A 20,465-nucleotide genomic window follows, 5' to 3' on the forward strand; every position below is an offset into this window, starting at 1 on the left:
ATAATTCAATTTTTAGAATGAGTGTTTCAAATATTGCATAAGACATACTTATTCTAAAAATGTATTCATTGTTTACGTGAGATTCAAATTTAACTGGGAATTCTATTTTTTTCTAAATCTGGAAACTCTACATATGAATGACTACAGTAATGTGAACACTAGTAATTATTGAGCACTTTCAGGAACAGTGATACTATTTTAACACACATTATCTTACTTAATTTTTACAACAATGGATCAACACAATTATTATTCTCATTTTCCAGTTATAAAACTGGGACTAGAAAGATTAATTTCTAACAGTTTGCAAATGGTAAAGCTAAAATTCAAACTCAGATCTGTCTGACTCCCTAAATAACACACACACATACTCTGTCTGTGTATGTGGATGAGAAGATAAATGCACCTGTCCTGGCATTCTGTCATTTTTGGATATTTGGATTCCAGATGCAATTGTCATTTATTATTCCTTATGGTAAATTCATAAAATGCAACCATTTTATCTCTCTGTATGTTTTCTTTGATCAAAAGGAGAAAACCATTTTCTATTACTTGAGTTCAGACAGGCATGTGGCTGAACTTTCTCAGCAGGTGCCGGTTTTCCTGTGCAGTTTGAAGCTGTGTTTAGGTAACTCAAAGAAAGCCTTCTGGCCACCCTGCTTCTGATGATGTCCTGTGAATACCTCATAGCAACAATGTCAGTTTCTTACTCATTTTTGTTACTTACCTAGCATTAGGAAGTTTGCTGAGGTGAACATTATTTTAATGTTGTCAATTGGCCAGTCTCCAGGAGCTAATTGTTGACAATTCTCCCTTGCCATTAAATAGTAAATATTACAAATAGTTGAGGCTAATAAACCACTTAAGAAAATGAATGTCATGTTATTGTGACATCTAATGATGAACGTCTGAGGCCATGAAGGTTTCTAGACTTCTTTGCATTTTGGGATTTGGGAAGTTTTGCTTTTTTGCCTCAACTAACCTCTTCTAAATGGTTACTTAATCACTAGAAACTAAACTACTACCATCTAAATTAGAAAACTGTATTGACTTTTAGAGAATATATTATCAAGGACCAGAATTGAAAAAACTATAATTTACATTCCCTGTCGCCTCTTCTGTGGTTATTGAATTCTATTGGCAAAACACTCTGGAAGCATTTGCTATCAACATGACTAAAGCAATTATATGAGGCTTTTAAATAATGTCCTGCAACTGTATTCTTTATTGATTTAACATTAAGAATCTTTGGCAACTCAGGAGCTTATTATCATTAAATAAGAGATCCTTATCCTCACATATTATATAGAAATATTAGTTTTAAAATATTTTTTAAAAGAAGTAGTTTTTAGCTAATTCTTTTAAAAATAAAAGCAGTAGAAAAATGTAATCTGTTAAAAATGATCTATGGTTTTTGTCTGCAGGATATTCATAACCATTTAAATCTTCTCGTATAAAAGTTGGTCAGTATTCCAGTTATTTTATTGCTATTGTCTGTCTTCATATAGATCACGACAAAAATATCAGAATTTTATTTATTGTTTGGATTTCATATTTGAAAATATATGTAATTGAACTGTATTATTTTCAACTACCTGAGTCCTGTATAGAAATATTCAAATGATTCGTTGAATTTTTCACTTTTCATCTGGATGTTTGTGTTTTATGTCAATACAGTCACAGATTGAATTTACTGTGATAAACCGTGGCAAGATGCAACTATCTCTCATATGACATCAAAGTGTTTGAAGGGAAATGAGTGTACCAGTTTCTTTGCAAAATCTGCAAAAAAAAAATTTGCAAAATTTACAAATTTCAGGTGCAAAAATCTGACTGGATCTGAGATAGCAATTGTGAAATATTCAAAATGGAATCGGGGATCCCATGGTAAAAGAAAAATAATTTCTCAAATTCTTGAGGTACAAAGTAAGCAATAGTGTCTTGAAACTTGTCGGCATGATTATCAGGAGATTGGGAACACATGTATTCCTGTTATGATTACCTCAAACATCACAGAACAGCAAACAAGCTTCTCAGAGGTCATCCCTTGCATTCTTCTTAAGGTACATTTTTATACTCTAAGGACATTGATGTTTACACACTAAAGCACATGACATTTAGTTTCATTAGTTTAACTTGACACAATCCAGTGGAAAGCAATACTTTTTAATAAGCAGTGTATAAGACTTTAAAGAAAAAATTACCAACTGGTGCCGATGTGAGAAAATGGAGAATAGCAACAACAACAGCAACAGCCAACACCACTGTGGTTACAAGTCAGTAATAGAATAATATTAATACTTTCTGAGAGTTTACTATTTTTTTCTTTCTTCTCTGCCTTTTATTTTAAACAATATCTTTATGAAACTGCAAATTGCAGGACCATAGATATTATGACAGTTTTGGAGAAACCAGAAAGATAGAGAAAGGATATATAATAAATTCCTGCCATGATCTTAATTTTTTCAATGTAACCTTTTGAGATAAAGAAGTCTTAACCTACAGATCATGTTTTATTTCACATAGAATGAATTAAATACTCAAGAGCTCTCTATGAAGGAGGCAAATATTCCCACATACTTAACCTCATATATCTTTATTCTCTCTGTTTTCTTGAAATAAGAGTGCGTTTTTAACAACAATTGTGTTATGAAGAATCTCAAACATATACAAAAGGAGAGAATTGTATAGTGAACTACTACACACTAATTGTGAACTTCCCTGTTGTCAATAGGACATGACTGATTATTTTGTTTTTATTGTCAATTACTTACCTCCTTCTTGCTCCCATTAGGTTGAGTTCCTGACATCATACTGGCTTTTTTTGGGTAAGTATTTCTTTATGAATTTCTAAAAAATAAAGAAACCCATAATTCTATTATCACACCTTAAAAATAAAGTCAATTTGCCGGTATTGTCAAGTGTCCAGTTAGTACTCACATTTTTCATTTTTCTCCAGTTTGTTTATTTGAAAAAGGGCCACATAAAGCCTATACATTGTGGTTGGTTAATTTGTCTTTTTAATTTTCTTTAGTGTAATTTCTGGAATAAAGATGATCATTGATATATATTCTTCTATAGTGACCATTGCCTTACTGCGAGGGTAGTTAAGGTAAAACACAATGTTTTAAGATTGACGCTTTATCTATGTAATGCCAAGTAAAACTATAAGTAAAATGGTCAATTTTATGAGGGCTGGGTCTAAACATTGTTTACTTTAAAAATCTGGTGATTTATTTCTTTCCATTTTTATTTCACATATTTTCTTATTGTGTACATGTAGCAATGTTCTAAATATAAATTTAAATGTTGACATTTTTAAAGTTTGCCATTGATAGTGATCTTTAAAAAAACAACTTTCAGATTGAAATATTCAATTAAAGCAATAATCGGTTGCTGTTGGTTCTTTGTATGTCACGCTAATTACAGATTTTCTCCTACTTATATCAAGATGTTTAAATCAGTTCCTAGTTTATCTTGATTATAAATTTAGATTCTTTTCCTGAACCATGGAAGTTGAATATAAAACTGTCAGAAGATATTTATGTACTTTATTTAGACATAATTTATATAATTAATTGTAATTGGTACTATAGTCGTTAGAGAGAAACTAGTTAAAAGCAAAATAATCCACCAATCTCTTAATTTACTTTTTATAAAATAATCACATTATACTTGAATTTGTTCTAAATATGCATTTGATTTAAAAATGTCTTTTGATTGCACAGTTTCTGCTCACAAGAAGTGACTTGAGATAATTTTCCCCTTGAATTATTTAATCTACTTGTCCAGGGCATTAATTATGAAAATGACATTTAAGACTATCCTGTCTTATTAATGATGCTTACTTTTTTGCTCATAAGTATGAAGAGTGAGAATTGGAAGTAGATACTATTACTGTTGTTATCACTTAACAGGTACCTAATTTACTTAGAACAATGGAAAAAAGTTAGAGTTTTCTTGTTTGCTTGCTTGTTACAGAATGTGCTAAACAATGCAAACTACTTTTTTTGGCTCTTCTGAATAAACAGGTGCTCTTAATAACCCTGATTCTCCAATAAATATACATTTTTTTGCCTTTGTAAAGGAAGTAGAATTGCAACTCATACCTTCAGTTGAATCTTATAATATGCTTAGCAATTGAAGTTGCTTTCATAAATAAATTTTCTGTTAAAATTCTGTACAGGGAAAATAATGAACCATGCTATCATTATTGCCTCCTTCATCTAACAATAGGTCTCTAAGCAAAGTTCGTGTGGGCAATGGACGTCTTTACCCTAGGAACACAGCTAAAGCCTATATGTCACTTAGTATGTGCTAGGCACAATTATAAGCACCTACGTACATTAACTTATTTAATCCTCCTAACAACCTTAAAGGAAGTTACTATTATTATGATATCCATTTTACATAAAAGGAAATTGAGACATAGAAAGGTTAAATGACGTCTTGGCTGGCATACAGCTAGCTGTGGTGAGACTAGGGTTTGAATTGAGGCAGTCTGACTCCATAGATTTATTTTTATCCACTATGCTATACTGCCTAATAAGCATAGAGCATGTCAGTGGTTGCCTGGGAGTTAGTTGTTTGATGTAAATAATGGAAATTTTCTAAATCTTGATTGTGGTGGTGGCAACATGAGTGTATTCATTTGTCAGAACTCATCAAACTGTGCATGTGAAATGGATGCATTTTATTAGATGTAAGTTATATCTCAAAAAAGTTGATTTATAAAAAAAAGTGTTAAGACTCACTTGACAGTCCTTCATACAGTGAATTTTGGTAACCTTTACTGGATGGTAGATTTTGTTAATTTTTTAGTACAGTGCACTTTATATGAGCTAACTGATATATAAAGAATAAGGTACTCAAAAATTAACAAATACACATCACTTTGGAATGGTATGGAATAATTAGTGAAATTTGCCACATAGGGGGATCATACAGTGTGTCCACACTATAGATTAGCTTCAGATCTTTTATATCCTTACTAGTTTTTTGTCTGCTTGCTCTATAATGACACAGAGACCAATATTAAACTAGTTATGAGTTTGTTTTTCCTTTTCATCCTGTCTCTTTTGTCTTCCTATAATTTCAATCATTTTTATTAGTTACAAATAAAAGTTGTATTAGTTACAAATAATAGATTTTTAGCATTGTTATGTTTTATACTGGGTTGATTTCTTCATCATTAAGAATAATTAAAAATAATCTCTCTTCTAGTCATGCCTTTTGACGTAAAGTCTTTTAAAATTTTATTAATATAGCCACACCACCATTCTTTGCTTAATATTTGCATGGCATATCTTTTTCTGGCCTTTTGCTCTCAATCTGTTTTCTGTTTTTATTAGGGATATGTGCTTGTAATTTTTTTTTGCTCTTGTTTTTGTTTTTCACAGTGCGGCAGTCTCTCATTTATTTTTATTCAGTTTTATTGCTGATGTAGTTGAGTTAAAACCTACCAGCTTTCTATTCTTATTTTTAAATTAGTTCTTTAGAGAACTAATTTAAAGATGTAAAGATGGCATTTCATCGGGAGTGCTTTAAAGATGGCATTTCATTACTTTCTGGCTTTCATCATTTCTGTTGAAAATTCAATTAGTTTTATTGTTGCTCCTTGTAATAATGTATCTCCCTCCAGTCTCCCCAACCCCCTACCTCTGAGTGCTTTCAAATTTTCTCTTTGTTTTTGGCTTTGAGAAGTTTTGCTATGATATGTCCAGGTTTCATCTCACCTGTATTCATCCTGAGAGTTCAAAGAGCTTCTCGAATCTGTGGCTTGATGGCTTTCATCAATCATTTTCTCTTCAAATATGGCTTTTGCTTGATTCTCTCTCCTCTCCTCTGGTATTCCAATAACATGTGTCTGACATTTGGATTATTTTTCTTATATATATTTTTGCATTTTTAAAATCGTTTATCCTTCTGAGCTTTAGTCTAAAAGATTTTATGTTAATCTGTATTTCAGTTCACAAAGTCACGATTCCACTCTGTCTAATCTGCGATCATGTCCCTTTATCAAGTGTGTTATTTTGTTTTTCATTTCTAGAATTTCCATGTGAAATTCTTTACTCATTTTATTCATTTTTTATTGTTTTTCAACTTTTATTTTAGACTCTTGGGGTACATGTGCAAGTTTGTTACCTAAGGATACTGCATGATGCTGAGGTTGGGGTATGAATGATCCCACCGCCCAAGTAGTGAGCATAGTACCCAACACTTACTTTTTCAACTCTTGTCCTGCTCCTCACCTCCCGCCTCTAGTAGTGCCGAGTGTGTATTGTTGCCCTGTTTTTGCCCTGTGACTTTTTTATTGAGATTTAAATTCTCTGGTAAAATTTTCTATCTTTTCATCTATTTTTCATCTTTCTCTTTGTTTTCTTGAGTGTATTAGTTATAATGATTTAATGTCCTTATTGAATAATTCCAATATCTGGATCACCTGTGGATCTCTTTTTATTGGTGTTTTATTCTCGTGGTGTTAGGTCATATAGTCCTGTGTTTTCGTATGCCTGGTTCTTAGTCTGTTTAGGCTGTTATAAGAAACTACCATGGACTGGGTAGTTTAAACAACAAGCATTTATTTCTTACAGTTCTGGAGGGTGGACATCCAAGGTTAGGGTTCCAGCATGGTTGGGTTCTTGGTAAGTGCCCGTTCTTGGTATGCAGATGGTTGTGTCCACACTGTATTCTCACATGGAGGGGAGAAGTAGCTCTAGGCTCTTCATCCCCTTATAAGGATCCTAATCCCATCATCATGACCTAATCACCACCCAAAAGCCCCACATCCTTATTCTATGACATTGAGGGTTAAGATTTCAACATACAAATTTTGAAGAGTACAAACATTAAGTTTATAACAGCTGGTAGGTTTTTTATTCAATGTCTGACATCATATATAAAAAATTATAAAAGACTGATCATATTATCATCTCCAAAGAGCAGAAGGAGTGAGGGCCTGATCCTCTTAATCCAGTCAGAAACTAAATTGAAGGCCAAATTGAAGTTGTGTTAAGGCTCTATCTAGATTTCTTTCATCCCTGCTTCTAGGATGTAGTTCCCAATGTGTTCTGACTGAGGTTCAGGATGCTTCCTGGGTTCCATCCCTTCATGTGTCTAGAACTTAAAGTCTGTTTCCTAAGCACTGTGAGACTGCTAAAAACTCCTCGTTTTCCAAAAGCATTTTGCTTGGCTTCTTAGATTCCTTTCCTCACATAGCTGTAGAATTCAACCAACATCATCAACGAAACCCAGCAACGTACTGGATGTTGTTCGCCACCCCCCAATTTCTCACTAGAATCCCATCCCCTCAAGCCTCTAAATTGTGTCTTTCCAACCTCATGAGATGGCCTGAAGTTCTGATGGTCTTTCTGCCTCTTTAGCAGGGGCAGCTTCTTGGCCTTTTACCTGAATCTTCAGTCTCTTGCTCTATGCACAAAACTAACAAGTGCTCTAAGGGGGAAAACAAAACAAAACAAAACAACAACAACACCCAGCTGTGAATTGTCCACTTGGCTCCCCAAGCCATTTGTCCTTCCCAAGACCTCGAACTTTCATGTCCTGTTTGCCCTTGGCAGCAGTCTGATGGCCACAGGCTTATTCTATTGCTTGGCTATCTAGTTGTGTTCAGCAGAGGCTTTGGTTTAATGCAAGATGCTCCATCATGCCCTATTATGAATCTTTGCATTCCAGAGAAAACAGCATCAAACAATTCAAAGCAGCAATATATAGAATAACAAACAATTCAAAGCTGCAATATATAGAAACAATAATAGTAGGAGATTTATAACTCACCTCACATGACAGGCAAATGAAATAAGAATATAGTGGATCAAAATAATGGAATTAATTAAATGGAACTCATAGATGTACATTTGGCTATATTTCAAAATAACAGTATTTTAGTCAGGGTTCTCCAGAGAAGCATATATATATAGCTATACACACACACAATCTCCAAGTATTTTGGAGAATACACAATACTACAGTATTTTGTTACAGCAGCCTGTGTGAACTAAGATAATGAAGAAAAGTTAGCAAAAGATGAAGCAATTTCCTAACCATTTAAAATTTCAAAATATAATAATAAGTTTGTAACTTTTTTCATTTATTATACCAAAACAAATTTCAAGTAGATCCAAGATTTAAAGAAAATTTGAAAATCACCAAAAAAGAGCATAGAATATTATTTATAAGTGTAAAAATCATTACTATGCATCATGAAATAATCAGGAAAGGAAAAGATGGATGCGTTGACTATTAAAAATTGTAAACTGTTCAATTGTAAAAATTATAAACAAAGTCAAAGCAAAATGACAAAATGGGAACAGTTATGTACAGCACATATGATGAACAAAAAGCTAATTTTACTTAATATACCCAAAATGAAAAAATTAACAATCATCCATAAAATGGTAAAAAAAAAGTATGAACAGATATTTCACCAAAAAGGGAAAGAAATACTAACAGTCAAAAAACATATAAAAGAATTTTTTTAGTCTAGATTTTTTAAAAAACTAAACAAGAATATATTATGATGCTCAAACACTTAAAAATTAAATAAAATAATTCAACTTTTTAGACAGCAGTTTGCCAAAATTACTCAAAATTAAAGGCATATATTATTTGACTCAGAGATTTCCCTTCTAAGAATTTATCATGCAGATATATTCCCAGAGATTTCCCTTCTAATAACTTATTACACAGAACTATTCCCGTAATTCTACAGAGTATATTCAAATATTCCAATTACAGAGTCATGTGAAATAGCAAATGAATAAGCAACTTATATATCTACCAATAAGAGACTGGTTAATAAATAATAGTATATTTATTAATAGAATGTCATGCAGTCAGTAAAAGGAATGAGAAATGAGTCACTGGAGAAAACTATCAAAGTTAAATTGTTAATAAAAAAAGCAAGTTGCAGAAAAATTTGTATACATGTTTTCGTGTTTTCTTTTGACAACAAAAATAAAAAAACCTTATTAGGCTTATATGTGCATAGACATTTTCTGAAAACAAGCATGAAAAATTGTAAACACTGCTTTTTGGAGACTGAGCTTTGGGGTTCAGTAGTGGAGGACAATATCTTCTTTTGTACTTTGCATTATTCTATAGCATTTGAAATTTTCTAAAACACATATTTACTTTTATGATTAACTTTTCAAACTATCTTAAAATGATATGGTAATGCTAAGTTTCAAGTTTTATGCTAATTTTAATCAATAATTTATTCCTTTCATCATTATCCTTGCTTTAAAAGAAATCTCAGCGCTCCCCACAGGTGTGAAAAATTTCTGATTTAAAAAACATGAAAATCAAATGATGTAAATGGAGACGTGCCTTTAAAATTTTAAGGGAAGAAAAAGAGATATGTTGATTTTATTTAAGTTTACACACATTGCTAGACAGTTTTTAAATAATTGGATGACATTAGGGCTTGCTTGTTATTGCCATGTCTAAGACCACCTAAAAGATTAGAGCCTTCTGAGAGCTAAGCACCAGCAACTAAGGTCCTTAGTAAACTGAGGGTTCCAGTAGATAACTCTTGTCTTTATTGGAGTCCTAGCTATGAGGCAAAGTTTTTTACTTATTATTTTTCATTTATTTAACCAATAAGCATTCAGTGCTTGCTTGTGTAATATATTAATACTAGGCCAGACACTGGGTATATAGTGCTGAATATTAATAAAGGTGTCTACATTAAGATCTCTGACAAAGTCTACAAAAATAAACAATGGGGAAGGATATCCTATTTAATAAATGGTGCTGGGAAAACTGGCTAGTCATATGCAGAATGAAACTGGATCCCTACTTCTCACCATATACAAAAATTAACTCAAGGTAGATTAAAGACTTACGTGTAAGACCTCAGAATATAAAAATTCTAGAAAAAAAAAAAAACAGGAAAAACTCTTCTGGACATTGGCCTAAGCAAGGAATTTATGACTAAGACCTCAAAAGTAAATGCAACAAATATAAAAATTGACAATTGAGACCTAATTAAACTGAAGTTATTAGAAGGGAAATCTCTGGGAATATATCTGCATGATAAATTCTTAAAAGGGAAATCTCTGAGTCAAATAATATATGCCTTAATTTTGAGTAATTTCGGCAAACTGCTCTCTAAAAAGTTGAATTATTTTATTTAATTTTTAAGTGTTTGAGCATCATAATATATTCTTGTTTAGTTTTTTAAAAATTCTAGACTAAAAAAATTCTTTTATATGTTTTTTGACTGTTAGTATTTCTTTCCCTTTTTGGTGAAATATCTGTTCATACATTCTTTTTTTACCATTTTATGGATGATTGTTCATTTTTTCAGTTTTGCATATATTAAGTAAAATTAGCTTTTTGTTCATCATATGTTGCACAGCCAAAGAAACTATCAACAGACTAAACAGACAACCTAAAGAATGGGAGAAAATATTTGCAAACTATATATCTGACAAAGGTCAAATATCCAGAATCTATAAGGAACATAAACAAATCAACAACAACAACAACAAAAACAAATAACCTCACTACAAAGGGGGCAAAGAACATGAACAGACACTTCTTCAAAAGAAGATATACAAATAGCCAACAAACATGAAAAATTCTCAACATCACTAATCATCAGAGAAATGCAAATCAAAACTACCATGAGATATCATCTCACACCAGTCAGAATGGCTATTACTAAAATGCCAAAAATTAACAGATGTTGGCGAGGATGTGAAGAAAAGGGAATGCTTATACACTGTTTCTGGGAATGTAAATTAGTTCAGTCCCTGTAGAAAGCAGTTTGGGGATTTCTCAAAGAACTGAAAATAGATCTACCATTTGACTCAGCAATCCCATTTCTGGTTATCTACCCAAAGCAAAATGAATTGTTCTATCAAAAAGACACCTACACTCAGCTGGGCACGGTGGTTCACACCTGTAATCCCAGCTCTTTGGGAGGCCAAGGTGGGTGGATCACGAGGTCAGGAGTTTGAGACAAGCCTGACCAACATGGTGAAATCCCTTCTCTACTAAAAATACAAAAATTAGCTGGGCGTGGTGATGAGCGTCTGTAATCCCAGCTACTCAGAAGGCTGAGGCAGGAGAATCGCTTGAACCCAAGAGGAGGTTGCAGTGATCCGAGACCGCACCACAGCACTCCAGCCTGGGCAACAGAGCAAGACTCCATCCCCCATGCCCCCTCCAAAAAAAAGACACCTACACTCATATGTTCATTTCAGCACTATTCAAAATAGCAAAGTCATGGAATCAACCTAGATGCCGATGAATGGTTGACTGGATAAAGAAATGTAGTACATATACACCGTGGAATAGCCATAAAAATCATGTCCTTTGCAGCAACATAGATGCAGCCAGAGGCCATTATACTAAGTTAATCAACACAGAAACAGAAAATAAAATACTGTCCAGTTATAAGTAGGAGCTAAACAGTGGGTACACACTGACATAGAGATGGAAACAGTAGACACTGGACTCCAAAAGAGGCATGGATGGTGGAGAGAAAGGGTTGCAAAACTACCTGTTGGTTACTATGTTTACTATTTGGGTGATGGGTACAACAGAAGCCCAATCCCAAACATTATGGAATATATCCATGTAACAAATGTGCTTAAGTATCCCCGAGTCTAAAATCAATCAAACAAAAAAAAACAAAAAAACTAAGCATAGTACTAAGCATATTTCATATATTACCTCATGTCTTCTCATAATGATTCTGTGATATGGATTCTATTTTTACACTTTTTAACAACAAAAAAATTAGGGCTGAGACAGGTTGTGTAGATTGCTCATGATTACATAGTTAATAAGTGATGATCTTGGAGTTTGACATCAAATTCCAGAACATGTGCCTCTAAATATTATTCTGCACTGTCTTCAAAAGTGCAAGTAATCTCCCTGAGTAAGAGATGTGGCCTAGAGAGTACATGTGCACAGGATACTAAGGAATGTACAGGAAGGTGAGTATGCACAGGATAGTAAAGGGTGTACAGGTTGGTGAGTTTGCAGAGGATAGTAAGGGGTGTACAGATTGGTGAGTTTGCACAGGATGGTAAGGGATGTAGATTGGTGAGTTTGCACAGGATGGTAAGGGAAGTACAGGTTGGTGAGTTTGCACAGGATAGTAAGGGATACACAGGAAGGTGGGTTTGCACAGGATAGTAAGGGATACACAGGAAGGTGGGTTTGCACAGGATAGTAAGGGATGCATAGGATGGTGGGTTTGCACAGGGTACTAAGGGATGTACAGGAACAAGAGTTTGCACACGATATTAAGGGATGCACAGGTTGGTGAGTTTGCACAGGATAGTAAGGGGTGTACAGGCTGGTGGGTTTGCACAGGATAGTAAGGGGTGTACAGGATGGTGAGTTTGCACAGGATAGTAAGGGGTGTACAGGATGGTGGGTTTGCACAGGATAGTAAGGGGTGTACAGGATGGTGAGTTTGCACAGGATAGTAAGGGGTGTACAGGATGGTGGGTTTGCACAGGATAGTAAGGGGTGTACAGGATGGTGGGTTTGCACAGGATAGTAAGGGGTGTACAGGATAGTGAGTTTGCAGAGGATAGTAAGGGGTGTACAGGATGGTGGGTTTGCACAGGATAGTAAGGGGTGTACAGGATGGTGATTATGCACAGGATACTAAGGGATGTACTGGAAGGTGAGTTTACACGGGATAGTAAGGGATATACAGGATGGTGAGTATGCACATCATAGTAAGGGACATTATCTCCCTAAGTGGCAGAGGTCACATAGTCGTATGCACTGAAACCCATTTCCTTGGCCTTCAGAGCTCATAGCTAAACACCATTTCTCAACCTCCTGTACAGTTAAATGGGGCCAACAGAATGTGGGCAAAATTGACGAACTCCCCTTCAATCCCTGGTGCTACCTCTCTCCTGTGACCTCCACACGTTTTTCCCTCATATCCCTGCTGCATACAGCAGATACAGTCCAGGAATCTGAGGGCTTAGAAAGTGATGGAGCCACTTCATTAGAAGAGGCTGGGCCCTGCATCCCCACTAGGAAGTCTGCCCCTACAAACCTGAGCTGAGCTAATTGGACTGTGTATGACTCTGAAATAAACTTTTTTTAGTGTGTGATAAACCTCTGAGATTTTTGTGGTGTTAGGGCAATTAGCATACCTGACAAATTAAACGCTATTATTTAAGCTGAGTCTTGAGGGATGAGATGGAAGTATTATGTGAATGGGTGTTTTAAAGAGAGGAAACAGCGTGTGCAAAAGATCTGAGGCAGGAAGGAAACCACCATGTACAATAAGCTGAAAGATGCCAGTGTGCCTGAAACTTTAGTGAGTGACGGTGATGAGGCTGGAAAGAGAGGGTTGCTGCCTGAGCAGGCAGGTCTTTGCAGATCGTAAGAGTGAGAAATTTATTCAAACGCAATGGAAAGAGATTAAGGAATCATGGTGGATGGGAGGCAGGACTAGATTGCAGCTGTGGACAGAGCAGCATGCGGAGGCTTGCATTGTGAATTTTAGCTGCAGATTGACTGCAAGAACAAACCAGCAATCCCAAGAGAACCCACAGACCCCCTGAAGGAAGTGGACTGCTCCCGCAAGACCCGCTCTCAAGGTGGCACATCTGGAGTTGTTCGTTCCTCCCAGTTGGGTTCGTGGTCTCACTGGCTTCAGGAGTGAAGCTGCAGACCTTCGCGGTGTTATAGCTCATAAAGACAGCGTGGACCCAAAGAGTGAGCAGTAGCAAGATTGATTGCAAAGAGCGAAAGAACAAAGCTTCCACAGTGTGGAAGGGGACACCAGTTGGTTGCCACTGCTGGCTCGGGCAGCCTGCTTTTATTCTCTTATCTGGCCCCACCCACATCCTGCTGATTGGTCCATTTTACAGAGAGCCAATTGGTCTGTTTTATAGAGAGCCAATTGGTCCATTTTGACAGGGTGCTGATTGGTGCGTTTACAATCTCTGAGCTAGACACAAAAGTTCTCCAGGTCCCCACTAGATCAGCTAGACACAGAGTGTTGATTGGTGTATTTACAAAACCTGAGCTAGACACAGAGTGCTGATTGGTGCATTTACAAACCTTGAGCTAGATACAGAGTGCCGATTGGTGCATTCACAATCCCTTAGCTAGACATGAAGGTTCTCCAAGTCCCCACCAGATTAACTAGATACAGAGTGCAGATTGGTGCATTCACAAACCCTGAGCTAGATACAGGGTGCAGATTGGTGTGTTTACAAACCCTGAGCTAGATACTGAGTGCCAATTGGTGTATTCACAATCCTTTAGCTAGACATAAAGGTTCTCCAAGTCCCCACCAGATTAACTAGATACAGAATGGCAATTGGTGCATTCACAAACCCTGAGCTAGACACAGGGTGCTGAATGGTGTGTTTACAAACCTTGAGCTAGATACAGAGTGCTGATTGGTGTATTTACAATCCCTTAGCTAGACATAAAAATTCTTCAAGTCCCCACCAGACTTAGGAGCCCAGCTGGCTTCACCCAGTGGATCTCGCACCAGGGCCACAGGTGGAGCTGCCTGCCAGTCCCGAGCTGTGCGCCCGCACTCCTCAGCCCTTGGACGGTTGATGGGACCAGGCACCGTGGAGCAGGGGGTGGCACTCGTCGGGGAGACTCGGGTTGTGCAGGAGGCCATGGCGGCCAGCGGTGGGGAGGCTCAGGCATGGCAGGCTGCAGGTCCCGAGCCCTGCCCCGCGGGGAGGCATCTAAGGCGTGGCGAGAAATCGAGCACAGCAGCTGCTGGCCCAGGTGCTAAGCCCCTCACTGCCCGCTGGCCGCTCTGAGTGTGGGGCTGCTGAGCCCACGCCCACCCAGAACTTGCTCTGGCCCGCAAGCAGGCGCAGCCCTGGTTCCCGCCCACACCTCTCCCTCCACACCTCCCGGCAAGCTGAGGGAGCCGGCTCTGGCCTTGGCCAGCCCAGAAAGGGGCTCCCACAGTGCAGTGGCGGGCTGAAGGGCTCCTCAAGCGCCACCAGAGTGGGCGCCAAGGCCAAGGAGGTGCCGAGAGCCAGCGAGGGCTGTGAGGGTTGCCAGCATGCTGTCACCTCTTAAAACTATACTATAAGGCCATAGTCACCAAAACAGCATGGTACTGATATAAAAAGAGGCACATAGACCAATGGAACAGAATAGAGAACTCAGAAATAAACCCAAATACTTACAGACAACTGATCTTCAACAAAGCAAACAAAAGCATAAAGTGGGGAAAGGACACCCTTTTCACCAGATGATGCTGGGATAATTGACAAGCCACATGTAGGAGAATGAAACTGGATCCTCATCTCTCACCTTATACAAAAATCAACTCAAGATGGATTAAGGACTTAAACCTAAGACTTGAAACTATAAAATTTCTAGAAGATAACATTGGAGAAACCTTTCTAGACATTGGCTTAGGGAAGAGTGTGAGGGGGATGAGGGATAAAGACTACAAATATGGTGCAGTATATACTGCTCGGGTGAGGGATGCACCAAAATCTCACAAATCACTACTGAAGAACTTACTCATGTAACCAAATACTACCTGTATCCCAATACCCCAATAGCTTACAGAAAAATAAAAAAATAAAAACAAATGCAATGAAAAGCCATCAGTACGTTTTACGCAGGGAAGTGTCGTGATTAACATTACTAAAATATTATCCTGACTTCTAGCATAGAGTGGATAAGAAGAAACAAGACTACAAATGGGAACAGGACATGTTACATAATTTGTGAGTTCTAGTGCAAAATGAAAATGTGGTCCCCTTGATCAAAAATTATTAAAAATTCAAGACAACAACAGCAGAGCATTAAACAAAACTCAGGGCTCTTTTAAGTGCAGGGCCAGGGTGACTGCACAGGTCTCATGCCCATGGGGTTGTTCTGAATAGGTAGCTCAGTTAAGAGGCTCACAGAGAAATCTAGAAAAGAGATGTTAGTGACTTAGGCTATCTTGTTGGCAATGAAAATGAAGAGAAGTGCATGGATTTAAGACACATTTTAGTGAAAGAATAGACAGATTTTTTAAATTCATGAAATGGTGACATGTCCTGAGAAAAGGAAGAGTCAGCGATGACGTTCCATGTTTCTGTGGCCTGGCTTTGGGTGTTTATGCACTGGGAGAAGTAGGCACCTTTGCCAATCTTTACAGACTGGCTTTGGCAGAAAGAGCCCTTCATCTGTCAGCTCATCTAGAGATTCGAGGTAGGTTAGCTGGCAGGGACCACGAGCAAGCTTGCTTTTGGAGTTCTTGGGCAGGCTGGCCCAGTGTCTGGGTCAGTGGGCAGGTGGGCCTGGAGCTTGTATCGACAGGGGCTGGCTCGGTGTTGGGATTTTCTGGGTCTGGTCCTGGGGTTGGTGGTGAAGTTGGGTACTCATTACACTCTCTTTTCCCCATGAGAAGGGTATGTCTCTCTGAGCTGCACTACATGGGCTTGGAGGAGGGGGTGACATGGGTAAAGTGAAATTGTGTCCTCTACTATCTTCAGTGTTTCTTTTCTTATTGCTGTGTTCAATTGAGCTGATATAATCTCTCACCTGGAATCCTTAGCTCTCACGAAGGTACAGCCTGCATGGATGCTTATTCAAACTGATGCTTCCGTTAGGGGATGAGCACCAAAAACTCCTATGCTGCCATCTGATTGAGGTCATTTTCTTTAGAATCTTATTTGTATGTAGAAGCAGTGGTGAAGGGCTGAAGAATTTCCCACTGGCCATTCTTACTTTCTCTATTGACATATAAGGCGAAGTCTTCAGCTGAAAGGATAACCAAGAATACCTTAGGATGAAGTTTGAGGAGACAAAACAGGTGTGAAATAATCATCTTGGGATAGAAAACCAAGCCTATTAGAAAAACACAACAGATTGCTCTTGTTATTGAACAGTCAACTTGTTATTGAATTTGACTTTTTAAAAGAAAATGCACTTAAAATAAAAGCACTCTTACTGCAGCACTATTCACAATAGCAAAGATATGGAATCAACCTAAGCATCCATCTATGGATGACTGGATAAAGAAAATGTGGTGGTGGTGTGTGTGTGTGTGTGTGTGTGTGTGTGTGTGTGTATAATGAAATTCAATTGAGCTGTAAGAAAGAATGAAATCATGTCTTTTGCAGCAACATGGACAAACTGAAGGCCAGTATCTTAAGTGAAAAACTCAGAAACAGAAAGTCAAATACTGCATGTTCTCACTTATAAGTGGGAGCTAAATAGTGTGTATACATGGACAACAGAGTGGAGTAATAGACACTGGAGACTCAAAAGGGTGGGAGAGTGGGAGAGGGTGAGGGATAAGAAATTACTTAATGGCTACAATGTCCATTATTCAAGTAATGGTTATAATAAAAGCCCAGACTTCATCACTACAAAATAAGTTTATGTAACAAAACTGCATTTGCACTCCTTAACATTATTACAAATACAAAAGAAGAAAAAAAAATAAAGTAAAATAAAAAGTCAATTTGGTCATGTAATTTTTCTGTGCAATATTCACTGGCAAGGAGAACATAAATGATTTAATCCATACTGGATTAGAGTTTTAGTAAGCTGGTACATAAGGGAAAAGTGGCAAAAGGGAGTTAAAAATAATTGTGAAAGAGAATTCATAAAGAAGGACCACATCATCTAAGACAGAGAAGGAGGAAATTGAAGCGTGGAGGGGACTGAAGGTAACTGCAGAAAATGGTAGATTGGCTCATTGACATCAAAGGGTGACGCATCTAAGCCATATGGGTGGAAAGCTAAATGGTAGTGGTGAGAGAAGGGAACATCTGCGATCAAAGTTTTAGGGATGGGCATTTTTGCGTAAACAAGTGAAGAATGAGCTCTTTGAAGTAAGTGGCCAAAGTGGACCAGAAGGGAACTATTGGAGTGAGAAGGTCAAGAAACTGAGAAGCCAGACTGCTGAGTGAGTCATCTGTATTGATGTTGGAGTCATTGTGCATGATGAGAGCTAACCGGAAGTTAATATCTTCAATAAATGAGGGGAGATAAATGGGAGACTGGTAGATAACAGCCAGGATAAAGGAGTTGGGTATTTTTTCCAGTTGGCGTGAAACTAGAAGAAGCAGCGGATTTACAGATGAAATAATGGTGTGGAGACAGCAATGGTGTTTGCAAAGATGCCTATGGTGGTTGCAAGGATGCCTTTAGTACTTCTGAGGAAAACAACCTTCATGTGAGAGGGCCACAGGGAAGCTGAGCCCATAGACGAGATCCAGAATTTAACAAAGGCAAGGGGCTTCAAGGACTTTCAGGGGAGAGGTTCGGGATGTAGGTTTGTTTGCTGGGCAAATTGTGGGAATTCAAGGGGGCACAGTGTGATGGTAATGAGGGTAACTGACATGGTGGCTAACGCAGGACATTCAGCTTTTGTGACCGCCTCTTGCATTCTTTCCTTGATGGTATATTGGTGGTGAGTGTGGTGATGAGCATAGTAAAGAGTGTGTCTCCCCATATTAATGTTGGCTCTCTTCCCAGTTAGATTCCAATAAAGCAGCTAATGATCCTAAAGCAGAGGGGACACTATTTAGAAGGTTTGATTATTCCCAGAATCCTGGATAAGTGCTTATCTAGGGCAACACTGGACCTCCCATAGTAACAGAGGCTTTTATGTTCCTTTCTCAGTGCTTCGGTGACTAGTGTCTCCTAGACTCCTGAGGAGCATTTGGTTCAACCAAAGTGTATTTTCAAATCTATTCCTAAAACAACTTTGAAGACTCCAAGTTATGACTTTATAATCTGATAGAAACAAAACAAATTTGATTATTTTCTGAGTTAGAGTACACCTTTGAACCTGTACATTATCTCACAGAAAGAAGGTAAAATCTGTACTAACCCAAAGCAAAATTAAATATGCAGATAAAATGCTGGTGAAATGCTATTTTGCATAGATCTAAATACTGTAATTTGCCAGTTTTGTGAGTCAGGCAGATGCAGTTCATTCTGAAGCAGCCTTTGGGTCTTTTCACATGATTTGGCTATTCTTAGATTTCTGAGTCATTCTGTCCTCCATGCTAGTCATTTTTCAATTCCATATTCTCTATTCATGAGGGAGATACAGATACAACATTAACGTATCCAAATTTGGCTATGTAGCTTAATACTCCGAGCAAACAGGCTATATATTCATATCTATTCTTAGCAATACCTTGGGACAAGTTGAATGTAAATAAAATATTTGGGCAATACACTGTAACACTGTAGATTTTTGGTAAGTGATGCCAGGAAACCTTGGCATGCACATTATTGCATAATTGTTTTGATTCTATTTGACTATCCTCTTAACAACTAAAATCCCAAAGCAATAGGAATACTTACAAAAGGAACAGAAATGTGGATAACATGGGATGAGCCAAAAGACTCTGCCAATGTTTTATCCAACAGAAACAGCATCTCTTAAAGACTAATGCAGGCAGTACATTGATACCCATAATAATAAATTCATAGGAAATGAAATTTCCTTTAACAAACTGAGGATAGTAATAAAATCTTTATCCAAGGTATCATTAGGAAAGCTCAGAAGCATAGGTACAAACAGGATTGTCACGGCACTGAGGAGTGTAATTGGGTTGGTGAATTCAGCAGAGAAGAATGGGGAGAATCCACCAGATGAGTTAAGGATCCTGATGTTTCACTGGAGAGGAGCCTCTCTGATCCTCACCTGATGAAATCAAGTGTTCACCAAACTGATGCTCCTTGAGGATACAGGTTGTGCCTTCCTTGTCTTTGTGACCCTATTGCCCATCAGAATGCCTGGCATATAGTGGACATTCAAGGAATACCTGTTGAACTGAAAGAAACTTCAGTGGGAGGGTAAAGCAGATCTGACACTTACCCTTCCACTCAGAAAAGCCAGCATATCATTGAAAGCACCTCGTTCCCTCCAGCCAGCCTTCAGCCCTGCACCTCACATCAACCACTCTGAAAATTACAGTGGAGACAAAGAATTGCGCCTGTCCAATTTTTCACTTCTTCCTTCATTTTATTTTTCTTTTTCTATCAGGAAACTTCAGGCTACCATACCTGCTTCAACTGTAGGAGAATCTTAGCTCTGGAGAGTTGACCCTCCAGGTGAAGCATTAGGCTTTGATACAATTTGTCTGGTGCAGGCTGTAGATCTGGTTTGGGCCCCAGACTACCTTCCCTGTCCTCGAGAATCAAAACCAACTTGGAATAACTCCTGGCCCACTCAGCACCTTTCCGGTAAAGTGAAACAAGTAGATATTGAAGACCAACATGTAGCGTGTGTCTGCAGTTTTTGCTGCTTTGTACTCAATGTGTAGTACTATTAACAAGTTTCATATTACTATCTTCATACTTTTATGAATGTTTGAGATAATTTTCATTTGTACTTAATGTAATTATTTTTTCCAGGAAGCCAGAAGAATGAAGTGCCACACATATCATCAGAGAGAATTCCAAGAAAGAGGGAATGGCCTATAGTGTCTCAAGCCACAGTGAGTTTGAAATAA

General features: G+C 37.5%; 1 long non-coding RNA gene across 1 annotated transcript in view; it reads left to right on the plus strand.

The window, feature by feature from the left end:
• The window catches only part of LOC109029072 (uncharacterized), an 85,715-nt gene extending 65,602 nt beyond the window's left edge, over positions 1 to 20,113 (plus strand). The window contains exon 3 of the long non-coding RNA XR_002008071.4: positions 19,997 to 20,113. This is a non-coding gene — a long non-coding RNA (uncharacterized lncRNA). The remainder of the gene's footprint in view (positions 1 to 19,996) is intronic.
• The last annotated feature ends 352 nt before the right edge of the window (positions 20,114 to 20,465 follow it).

Source organism: Gorilla gorilla, chromosome 10 (assembly GCF_029281585.2).
Source record: "Gorilla gorilla gorilla isolate KB3781 chromosome 10, NHGRI_mGorGor1-v2.1_pri, whole genome shotgun sequence".
Classification (NCBI taxonomy): domain Eukaryota; kingdom Metazoa; phylum Chordata; class Mammalia; order Primates; family Hominidae; genus Gorilla; species Gorilla gorilla.